The sequence below is a fragment of the Thermobia domestica genome, chromosome 3 (assembly GCF_964235325.1).
Source record: "Thermobia domestica chromosome 3, izTheDome1.hap1.1, whole genome shotgun sequence".
Taxonomy (NCBI): Eukaryota; Metazoa; Arthropoda; class Insecta; order Zygentoma; family Lepismatidae; genus Thermobia; species Thermobia domestica.
In genome coordinates, this window is record NC_137456.1 from 43,935,929 (window position 1) to 43,948,970 (window position 13,042).

The 13,042-nt window shown below is 36.8% G+C and overlaps 1 protein-coding gene across 1 annotated transcript in view; it reads left to right on the forward strand.

Moving 5' to 3' along the window:
* LOC145680336 (fatty acid synthase-like) overlaps positions 1-13,042 on the forward strand; it is a 63,000-nt gene that overhangs the window by 32,921 nt on the left and 17,037 nt on the right. The gene's annotated exons all lie outside the window — the stretch shown is intronic.

Sequence of the window (13,042 nt, forward strand, 5' to 3'; positions counted from 1 at the left end):
AGGGATTACGACCACTGGATTGCCAGCTATCACTTCTGTGGGTTCTATACTATGATCACATGTTTCTTCTTTGCTGGAAGAGTTAAACCTACATTCTATGTAATACATGAGGTATTTAGACCTACATGCTCTTCATATAATGTAATAAAAGGGTCATGCTGGGAATAAAAAAAGAACATTCCTTGGTCAAAACGGAAACTATTGGCATCAGAAATATTTATCTAAGAAACATGCGCAGTAGTATATTTCAGAATAGTTATTGTTTAGTTCAGTAAACGAAGAAAGGGGTATAGAAAAGCAAATATATCGCGTCAACGAGAGCGACCAGAGTTGACAGAGGCGGAAGCAAATGTGTAGTAATACAACAACTTGGTTAAATTGATAATTGGTTCTTTATTCTGTAGTAGATCGCATCACAACTTTACGGGAGAGCTGAGAAAGACTTACTAACGCTATCGTATAGTAAGCTTTAATAACACGATCATATAGATACAAATGGATGTAACTGTGAGTACTACAACTTGGATTTAACGAAAGCCGTTTAGATATTCAGTGGTTTGCAGGGTTGTATAAGACACAAAAAGATAAGACACAATACAATTCTTAATACCTCAGCTTCCAGTAGCTAGATACATGCAATTTCTGGTTAGATACTGAAACTGCTGTCGGATTTTAATACATGACGTATTGCAGGATACAAAATGCTTTGCATTACTTGTTTGTTTGTAGACAGCTACTAGCTTAGTGTTCTGAAAGGTTGTGTATAAACTAGGGATAGCCAATTCCGGAATTATTACTTTTCGGACTCCCGAAAGTAAAACCGGAGAAATTCCGGAATTCGGAAAATTCCAATTTTGGATTAATTCCGGAATTCGGAAAAATCCGGAATTTATAAACTTCTGATTTCGTTAACATTCCGGAATTCGGAACAATCCGGATTTTTTCGAAATCCGGAGTTTTTCTCAATTCCTGAATTTTCTAAATTCCGGATTCTTCCCGAGTTCCGAAATTCTTCTGAATTAGGGAGTTTAACTGAATTCCATAATTTTCCGAAATCCGGAAAGTGAAAGTTCTGCTTCCGAATAATGAATTTATTTTGGTTAATATGAATCGTGGCGGAAATAAGTCTTTGACCAGGTAATGGCGACTGCTTTGAAAGAAATAGAGACTATGAGAATTCAATCTGTCATATTTGTAGTTTCGTGTGGAGAAAAAACAAACTTGTGAACCAACGGTTTAAGAAAAAACTCAAGTTATTAATGTAAACTTTGCCGACATCATAAAAGAAATATGAAAGACATTTTGAATCGAAGAAATATAACATACAAGTTTGCAAGCGGAGACAAAGAAACCTAACGTAACCAGACGAAAAACGAATCATTTAGAGCGTAGCGATCGCGGTACAGTGGTCAAGGTGCTTGTGCGAATGCACGTTGTAATTTTTTTTTTACTTTAGGATTTTTGATGGCGATTGATCGGCGATAACATACGTTTTATTATATTCAGATATTTGAATACTCGGATGTTTGAATACTTGAACTATCAAATCTTCAGGAATAATAAACTAATAATAATAATTATTATCTCGTAGAAGATTAAAAGCTAGGAGCTAATTATAGCTCAGGTCATACCATTACAAGCAGAAACGTGACATTTGGAAAGAATATTTCGGTTCGGTTTAATGTTGCCCACGACAAGAGGAATTTCTCATCTCGTTTCTAAAACAAACAAAATAACATGAGAATTAACATTTTACATTCGAGACGGGACAAGGCTAACTCAAAATTTTCGTCTCTCTTTGGAGATGAGAATCGAGACGAGACGAAAAGTATCGTAAACATTTCCCGTCTTGTCTCGATTCTCGAAATAGTGTATGTCTATTCTTTAAGTAACAATTGCTCTGTAGACTGAATCTCATAAGCTATTTCGTTACATTGTATTTCAGAGCTCATTGAATTATGCTCTGTGTAGGTATTTTTTGTAGCAAATCTTTTATATTTACCTCTGCATGTCCTAAAAATTAGTTTATTATATGCCTTACTGTTGCGTGATATTCAGTTATATTTATTACAGTTATTTTCCTTAAAATATACAGTAGAATACTTCCTACATGAAACTTCAATGGAACGTTCTAGTTTAAAATGCTGGTAGCAGCAGAGGTGTGTCTTGAAGGTACGGAACCCTTTCCCCGAAATCTACTTTTAAGTAAGTTTTGCCAAATTTCAGGGCAAGTTTAAAACTTTTATTATTATTATTATTATTATTATTATTATTATTATTATTATTATTATTATTATTATTATTATTATTATTATTATATCAACACCGTGTATAATCTTTAAAAGATATACGGTTTGTATCTGAATAGTAAAAGCTAATTGACTGTCGATCTCGGTCGTCGAGAAGTCTTCAGGAGGGAAGGACATCGGTCACGTTCTGGGTTTGAGTTCCGAAGGGGCAAGTATTCGGGCCCGAGCCAAAAATTGTTAAAAGTTATAGGCTTCAGCCAAACATGTTCAAAACAGCTGGGACCGGGTTTAGGCTTCTCAACGGCTCACAGCTCATTCACTATCGAACCGAACCGAGAAGTGAGCCGAGCCAACAGCTCACCCAACCGAGCCGATTTGAGCCTCGGCTTAGTTGAGCTGAGTCGAAACGTGCCGATGGACTAGTTTCAACTTAGCTGGCTCGAACCGGTTCACATGAGCCGAGTAGGTGACCCATCCCGCTCGAGCCATCGACTCAATTAAGCTGAGTCGATGGCTCGTTCCAACTGAGCCGGCTCGGGTCATGGGCTCATCCCAACGGAGCCGACTCGAGCTGTTCGCTCAGTTGATACGAGCCGAGCACGTTGATATCAATACCCGGGTTGGTCTTCTGCTTGGGCTCAAGAATACGACCGCGCAGGTCTCAGCCTTGATTTTAAATGGATACGGACAAAATCTCGCGGCCGAAACATCGCCGCCCAAAATCTCGCCGGGCCAAAACCTCGCCACCCAAAACATCGCGCGGCCAAAACCTCGCCGCGAATGAAACTTTTCTTTAACATTTACCCAATGAGTTTCTTAATATGCAATTCCACATTACAAATAATAATAATAATAATAATAATAATAATAAGAAGAAGAAGAAGAAGAAGAAGAAGAAAAAGAAGAAACAAAACATCGTGTGCGTAGGCTTTCTCGGGTTATTCCCGTTTCCTCCCACTTTCTTTATTCGATCATTTCCTTCATCCTGGTTATCTACGTCTCCTTTAACCTACAGGACATAATCAAAGGACGTCGTAAAAACTCATATATTATTTCATACTTTCATAAATATTATTAGATTTTTGTTAAAATTTTAAGTTTTCAAAGTTGTTCAAAGGGTGTTCCAAAGTTCACGAAACTAACCCCGTTAGTTGTCATTACTTTCCTTATGCAGACTTTCTTTCCCTATAACCAGTTTAAAAACATCCTGTCGCCTACCTTCACATTGAAATCCTCTAATACAGAAATAGAATTTTCATATGGTATCGCGGGACTTGGTCAAATACCCGTGATACTTCTTCTTAAACAGCGTCTTTTATACCGTCATCCTTATCATCTGTTGGAACATTTACATTTTGGTCAGGCGAGATTTTGGGTATGGCGATATTTTGGGGCGCGAGGTTTTGGAAGACGAGGTTTTGGCCCGGCGAGATTTTGTCCCGCGAGGTTTTGGGCGGCGAGATTTTGGCCAGGCGAGGTTTCGGACCGGCGAGATTTTGGGCCGCGAGGTTTCGGAAGGCGAGGTTTATGGCCAGGCGAGGTTTTGGTCCGCGAGGTTGTCGCCGCGAGGTTTTGTACCCAAACCGATTTTAAGAACTACAGTATATACTTATATTGGTGATTACGACATTTGAGGCTGTCTCGTAATAATAAAAAAAAACTATTGTCTTCCCGTTATCTAGACGAGACGAGATACAGTAAAATTGCCCCACGAGATGCACTAAAATTACGAGACGAGACGCACCCCTGTCGTGAGCAACACTAAAAGTATTCCACATTAGTGCTTACATTTCTCATGGCTTTCGTTTTCCAGTCTAATCAGGCCATTATTTCAAAACGAGTTAAAACGAGCTGAACGAGCGAGCGAGTCTCCGTTTACCTGCTGTTTCTGGATTTCTCTTTCAGTGTCGTCCTTTATTTACACCTTGCACTATTCTTATTCCCAGCTTGTGACCCGCTTCAATGTCTTATTCAGTTTAGGCTTTTCTCCTTACCTTGACTACACATGTGATTGATTTAATTCTCACTTTCCGCGCAGGACCGATGAAAAAATTTTATTATTATTATTATTATTATTATTATTATTATTATTATTATTATTATTATTATTATTATTATTATTATTACTTTTATTATTATTATTATTATTATTATTATTATTATTATTATTATTATTATTATTATTATTATTATTATTATACTATTGAACTTGCACGGCTAAATTACTGTATAATACGAGTAGTGAGAGTGCGGAAAGTGAGAATCGGCTCGGTTGGGTGAGCTGTTGGCTCGGCTCACTTCTCGGTTCGGTTCGATAGTGAATGAGCTGTGAGCCGTTGAGAAGATTTGCTACAAAAAATACTAAATATAAAAGATTTGCTACAAAAAATACCTACACAGAGCATAATTCAATGAGCTCTGAAATACAATGTAACGAAATAGCCTATGAGATTCAGTCTACAGAGCAATTGTTACTTAAAGAATAGACATACACTATTTCGAGAATCGAGACAAGACGGGAAATGTTTACGATACTTTTCGTCTCGTCTCGAGTCTCATCTCCAAAGAGAGACGAAAATTTTGAGTTAGCCTTGTCCCGTCTCGAATGTAAAATGTTAATTCTCATGTTATTTTGTTTGTTTTAGAAACGAGATGAGAAATTCCTCTTGTCGTGGGCAACATTAAACCGAACCGAAATATTCTTTCCAAATGTCACGTTTCTGCTTGTAATGGTATGACCTGAGCTATAATTAGCTCCTAGCTTTTAATCTTCTACGAGATAATAATTATTATTATTAGTTTATTATTCCTGAAGATTTGATAGTTCAAGTATTCAAACATCCGAGTATTCAAATATCTGAATATAATAAAACGTATGTTATCGCCGATCAATCGCCATCAAAAATCCTAAAGTAAAAAAAAATTACAACGTGCATTCGCACAAGCACCTTGACCACTGTACCGCGATCGCTACGCTCTAAATGATTCGTTTTTCGTCTGGTTACGTTAGGTTTCTTTGTCTCCGCTTGCAAACTTGTATGTTATATTTCTTCGATTCAAAATGTCTTTCATATTTCTTTTATGATGTCGGCAAAGTTTACATTAATAACTTGAGTTTTTTCTTAAACCGTTGGTTCACAAGTTTGTTTTTTCTCCACACGAAACTACAAATATGACAGATTGAATTCTCATAGTCTCGATTTCTTTCAAAGCAGTCGCCATTACCTGGTCAAAGACTTATTTCCGCCACGATTCATATTAACCAAAATAAATTCATTATTCGGAAGCGGAACTTTCACTTTCCGGATTTCGGAAAATTATGGAATTCAGTTAAACTCCCTAATTCAGAAGAATTTCGGAACTCGGGAAGAATCCGGAATTTAGAAAATTCAGGAATTGAGAAAAACTCCGGATTTCGAAAAAATCCGGATTGTTCCGAATTCCGGAATGTTAACGAAATCAGAAGTTTATAAATTCCGGATTTTTCCGAATTCCGGAATTAATCCAAAATTGGAATTTTCCGAATTCCGGAATTTCTCCGGTTTTACTTTCGGGAGTCCGAAAAGTAATAATTCCGGAATTGGCTATCCCTAGTTTATACACAACCTTTCAGAACACTAAGCTAGTAGCTGTCTACAAACAAACAAGTAATGCAAAGCATTTTGTATCCTGCAATACGTCATGTATTAAAATCCGACAGCAGTTTCAGTATCTAACCAGAAATTGCATGTATCTAGCTACTGGAAGCTGAGGTATTAAGAATTGTATTGTGTCTTATCTTTTTGTGTCTTATACAACCCTGCAAACCACTGAATATCTAAACGGCTTTCGTTAAATCCAAGTTGTAGTACTCACAGTTACATCCATTTGTATCTATATGATCGTGTTATTAAAGCTTACTATACGATAGCGTTAGTAAGTCTTTCTCAGCTCTCCCGTAAAGTTGTGATACGATCTACTACAGAATAAAGAACCAATTATCAATTTAACCAAGTTGTTGTATTACTACACATTTGCTTCCGCCTCTGTCAACTTTGGTCGCTCTCGTTGACGCGATATATTTGCTTTTCTATACCCCTTTCTTCGTTTACTGTACTAAATAATAACTATTCTGAAATATACTACTGCGCATGTTTCTTAGATAAATATTTCTGATGCCAATAGTTTCCGTTTTGTCCAAGGAATGTTCTTTTTTTATTCCCAGCATGACCCTTTTATTACATTATATGAAGAGCATGTAGGTCTAAATACCTCATGTATTACATAGAATGTAGGTTTAACTCTTCCAGCAAAGAAGAAACATGTGATCATAGTATAGAACCCACAGAAGTGATAGCTGGCAATCCAGTGGTCGTAATCCCTAACGACACAGAGAACGAGCGGTGGCCTCCCCGCTGGTCTAGTGGCTAGCACGTGCGGCTTTGGTGTATGGAGTCCCGGGTTCGATTCTCGGCGGCAGATCATCTATGATTTTTAACTGCTCTCGATGTTTCTCTGTTCGTGTCCCTGTCGTTATAAGTTATTAGAGAATGCAAGTTAAACGAGTGAAGCAAGTAAAATTAGCAATAAGTAAGTTACTGAAACACGTTCGGTGACTCATTTAAAAAAAAGTGGACCAAGCACTGGCTTGTCCCGCCGTCCATGCGTCTCGGCTTGATTTTTTATCCATTTGAGAGAAAGTATTATTTCTTTTCGCTACAAGCACTCACTCTTTTCGTATTTTTCGCTGTCGTTCACAGTTAAAGTAACTGACTATTCTTATTCTTTCTACGATTGATGGATCTTTTCTTTGGCTTCATGTCAAACATGCACACGTAATGAAAAGACGCTGTCGATAATAATAATAATAATACTGTAATATGAAATATTACTAGCTAACTCGTGTGTGTATTTCGACAATATAATTTATATTATTATATGGAAATAAGTAAGGCTGGCTGGCGCCCCCCCCCCTATTTTTTCGGTGCGCCTTATGAGTCCACGGTGTCCAGCGTTGGTCCCATCTTACTATCACCTCCTGTTCTCTCGATATAAGTTATTGACGTTTTGCATAAAGAGGGCTCTGCCGTGGCTCCATGACTAGCCATGACAATGACTCTTCGTTCATTTTTCATTGAAATCGCATATTTTTCTGAGTATTATGAGTGCATACTGTCCAACGTTGCTCCCATCACTATAGCTTACAACTTCCCGTTCTCTCGATATAAATTGCTAATATTTTGTTTGTAAGGGAGATATGGCGTTACAATCATTACGTTTGAAGAAGAATTGAGGAAGATATTGCCTTGCCACAAACAGCACCTATTATTATTATTATTATTAATAATATTATTATTATTATTATTATTATTATTATTATTGTTGTTTTACTTACCACTAATGTTACCTACCTTTGTTTGCAATGCAATGTGTTACTAAAAAGCAAATGCGTTACTAAAAGTCAATCCTCGCCATTCACGCTCCCGAACTCGAAATGCATTATTTACAGTTCTCTGTGTTAGGGAAAAGCACATTTATTATATTATTCTTTCAAATAACACGTTTCACAAGTTACTTCACTTTCAATGTGTAATTCCATATCATCACTAATAATCATCTTGTTCCGATAGGAAAATAACCCCCCCCCCTCCTACAAAAAAAGCCTGACTGTAGCGAAAGGGTGTGAACTTTCTTTAGGCGATTAATCGGGTCCAATATTTCAATAAGTCCCTGCACACAAATATTTCAGTAAAAGAGGAAAAGTTTTTCAAACTTTCTGAATACCTATTTATAGGCGAAATTTGGTTCCCTTGGAAGTTTTTAAGAGTTTGAAGGGCCGCCATTTTGAACATTTTAATCTGATTATTCTGGTTAATGAACTCATCAAGATATTTCAACAATTAATGTTTGTGCCAATTTTCGTCTCAATCCGCTGAAAATTAGGGTGGTTATGGCATTCAAAAATAGCGTTATATATATACAGATAGATAGATAAATAGACACACAGAGGGAGAGAGAGAAAAAGTGTTTTGCTCCCTTCTCGCACCTGTGGTGCGTGAGAGCTAAACCGAGCCCCTTTACAAAACGTATTGACCAGCCTAACCTAAACACAAGCCTCTTTCTTGCTAACGTAGAAACGTGGTTGGGAGATGTAAGGCATGTAGAAATTGTATTTTTAATAACCATGAGTATGGATTCGAACACTCCACTTCCACGTTCTTCTTTTTTACTTTTTGCAGCTACATCGGAACGTTCAATTTTTATTCTTTACTAATTGCAAATGGCGTTTACATTCAAAATATGAGGAATTTTGGTGGCACTTGTTCGGATATTCTTCTCTTTCCAAATGAAGAAAAGAATAAAAGCAATACGCAAAGATAAAAAGTATTATCAGTACTAAACATTACCAATAATAATTGCTACGAAAGACTAAATACGACCTCTTTTACCATCTCTCATGAGCTTTATGTATTACTAACAAAAAATTTTAAAAATGTCCATCACGGGATTCGAACTGGCGTCCTTTGCATTTATAATCCAGCACCTTAACCACTACACCAAGATCATGGCGTGGTGAATGTTTAGTTGTCGGCGTATTTGTTGTATTTGTGTTTTATGTTCCCACTTCGACAATTTTTACTCTTTTTTTCTAAGCTTAACAGGTGTTTCTGGCTTTCTCTTTTGGTGTCATCCTTTATTTACACTATGCACTATTCGTATTCACAGCTTTTGCCCCTCTGCAATGTCTTATTCAGATTAAACTTTTCTTTTTGCTCCTCAGTAAACATTTGATTGATTTAATTCTCATACTCTCCACGGATGGAGCGCAGGAATGCCAGACTCGAAAAATAGGTGTACATTTACTTTCCTGACAGATAATACTTCTGGCATGAATAAATTAAAAAGAGTACCAACAATGTAAATGTTTAGCACTTTGATCTTGCAGTTTGATTTACATTGATATTTTATATATAAAGCGTAAACTTGTAACTATCAATTAAAATCGAATTTGCAGAATGGGGGGGAGTAGGTCAAGTACGTAAAAGTTCGAAAGAGCCGGCTCTTTCCTGTTCCCTGGATCCGCTCTTGCAATCATACATAGACAATTGAATATTCAGTTGAGAAATTAATGAAAACGAGAGCGCACCAGCAGTAGAGATTAGTCACTCTGCGTTTGTTCGTACATCAATATTGTGCAACTGTTAGTTTTAAACAAAAGTATGTTATACAATTCTTAAGGGAAATGGTATGTTAAAATAAGCATATGTAATTCAAATAAATTCATAACAATTACAGTAAATTTTAAATATATTTTATAATAGGAGAGAATTGATCCTGGCTGTCTTAGTTTATTTTTGTTGCAAAAGGTGATTTCAGTTTAAATAACGAAGGTCTATTTAAGGGTATTTTAAGATACTTTTATAATATAGGCCTATATGGAAATTCTTAAGACTGTGTGTGATGTACAAAATTCAAAACGTATTTCCCGTAAGTTGTACCTACAACATAACTGAATTTTATGGAAGCACACAGAGTTGGGATGGGTGGGACCGATGCCCCTGTTAAACCCTCGAGAAGTCGCGCTGAAAAAGTAACGCGAGTAGTCGCGCGCGGTCAGAAGGACCGCACGAACATAATGTGTTGCAAATATCGTTTTAAACATTTTTCTTGTATTAGAAACGTAATTTTGTATATTTGCTGATTAAGAGGGAATACCATTCTTATTATTATAATAAGTTTTACAGTAATAACTATTAGAGAAATCTACAATTAGACATGTCCTTTTTTTATTTCTCATTTGGAATAAAATGTTTTTTTTTTTTCGTTACATATTTCTTTTGATAGATAGCGACGCATTGGTTTTATTGAAAATTCTAAATCTGATGACAATCTTTTGTTTTTGGCAACTCTGGTTCGTCTAAAATTAGAAATGCAATAGTAAATTAGTTAAAAATATACTATATAAACATAACACTAAAACAAAGCTTCACAGCGCATTTTACATTGAATTAGAGCTCACTCGTAGCTAAGAGGTTAGCATATACGCCTTTGGCGTGGGACTTCCGGCTTCGATTCGCGGTGGGACCTCATGTGGTTCGGATCCTTCGTTAAGCAGTAGGTCCACGTCTTACATAGCTTTGATGCTGAAAAGGGCGCTAAATTGAAATCAAATCAAATTTACATTGAATTATTTTACGGCCTGTTATTTTGAAACTTCACCTATACAGCACCACATTGAATTATTTTAGGTTATCTTCAAATTTACACTTTTCTACACTTCGTCGTCGCTTTCGTCCTCTCCTGCTCTGACTACACTCGGGGAATCGCTGGTCATTTCTGGATTTAAGATCTTCAGATTCGCTCGCAGACTTCTCACTTCACCTTTCATGTTCACTCACTTATATATATATATATATATATATATATATATATATATATATATATATAGTGGCGGATACAAGGGGGGCTATAGGGACTATAGCCCCCCCTTGACGCTCAGATATACACTGGATAAATCGGCAAAATATGGTTTAACCCCTCCCTTGATCATATCCTGGATCCGCCCCTGTATATATATAAACTCTGCCGACCTCTCTTCCGTCCATTAAAATAATATTTATGTTTATAAAGCTTAAAATATCTCCAAAATAAAGGTCACGTGCAAAGCGAAACACTGAGAAAAAACATTACACGGTTAGTCGCGCGCGGTGGAAAGCACCGCAGAATCACTAAACAATCACTAGTAGTTAAACCAAACAACGGATAACGGAGTGATTGAGCATGAATGTTCGGGAAGATGAGGGGGAAGATTAGCTAGACGGAGAATTCTGTCGAACAAACAGAATGGACACACGATCGAAAATAATTTCCCTGCGGTGCTTTTGACCGCGGCGCGACTACTGGAGGGTTACAGTTCTTAAACGGCAATGTAATGTTATTGAAACAATACGTCTATTATATAAAAATGACAAGAATCTTGTAATCACGCCAAGGGAAAACAGTTGAACCGTTTAAAATTAATTTTTAGATATAGTTATTAACACCTATTTCGAATTCAGTTTTTATCATGTTACTTTGTTGTAACCACTACATGAATATCTCGTCTTGGAAATGGCAAGTTGCAGCTAGAAAACAGTTTGCACGTATTGACTCACAAATTCTATATTTTTTGTTCTTCAATCTCTTCAATCTTCTAGTTGGTAGGTTTGCTCATATGCTGCACACAAAAGCTCTGGTGAAAGCACCCTATTAGATTCAGAATGTTCCCGCTTTTTCTAACCGAACTGATGGTGTTCATGGTGGAAATAATGAACATCCTTTCTCTTTCTCAACAACCCTTTCAGCTGTTCGGTTTCATTCGATTTTCAAATTACATCTACGTTTTTTCAGAGTATAAGTCTTCTAATATACTATTTTCTCTCCATTGTTTGCTTTTATACGTTTACTTACGTCGTTATTCGAATTTCAGCAACTTCTGGAAACATTTTAATTCCGGCAAGCGTACTGGTCAATCGCTCAGACGTATTTCGTTGACAAATTATGCATCTGCTACTGTCGACGGGTTCTTCCATGCGTTCACAACTAAGTTAAACACCTGGAGGAGTACTTCTCGCAGAAGTATCAGTCATCTTTGCCTCGTTTCTGAAATAATAAAAAGAAACTGTATTATTTAATTGTATACAGTTTTCGTGGCATGTAAGTACACATACTTGGTACGAATATACTCGAAACTATTTAAAACTAATTTGGAAATAGTTTCATCAGATTCTATAACTTCGAAAACATAAGTTTATACTTTTAATTAATTGATTGATTGATTGAGTTTAACGTCCCGTTCAGCAGCGAGACTATATAAGACGTGGACCTACTGATTAACGTGGAATCCGAACCACATGAGCTCCCGCCGGGAATCGAACCCGGGACTCCCACGCCAAAGGCGCGTACGCTAACCGCTGAGCCACGAAGAAACTCTTTATACTTTTAAATCACTCAAGAAGTGTCAGTGGTTCCCGAGATATTGTGAAAAGTGTTATAGCAGCTGCCATATTGAAAAATGGCTACCAAAAGATAACGTACAGGATAACAGATGCCTACCTACAATTTTATTTTTATTTGGTTACTGTTTATCTCATTCCATTTCGGACCTAGAAATTTTTACGGGAATATAGGCGGGGGCCAGGACTATGTGTAATTCTAGGTTATGAGCACTTAGGTTGACACTGACCTAGATGCAAGTTTTGACTCAGGATTTACTGATCTGTTCAATCTCTGATCCAGATATCACCCTGTACTTGTGCCAATGATGTCTTTCTGGAGGTTTCTATTACAAATTTTCTCAATTTAAGGAATAACTTTATGTAGTCTGATTTAATCTCTGGGTCATGTCAGTTGAGATAGTGCATTCTCCTTTTCTGCTAGTCGACAAATTCCACAAAGCACCTCAAGCGATACTTTCGCTGATAATCTCGAACGGCCTCTATTGCCAGCGAATTCTGTATGTGTCTCACTAGTGGTTAGTTTGGTCAAGATATCTTTAGTTGTGGTCACTTCGATGGTTAACATTTATCAGATACTGTTTCACTATTCGGTTGTACAAAAAAAATGTGGAAAAGGAGCAATGATGTACCTTTTCAAATAATTTCGTTTTCGCTTTCGGAGCATTTCAATAGCATCAAACTGCACTTCAGCATCTACAAGTTCAGGCAGCAAAGTGGTAACGACACAGGTTTCATGTTTCTGACATAACTACACAGGCGACAACATCGTTGCCAATTCAATCGAATATAAAATGAAAAACCTTCTGTTCATTTAAA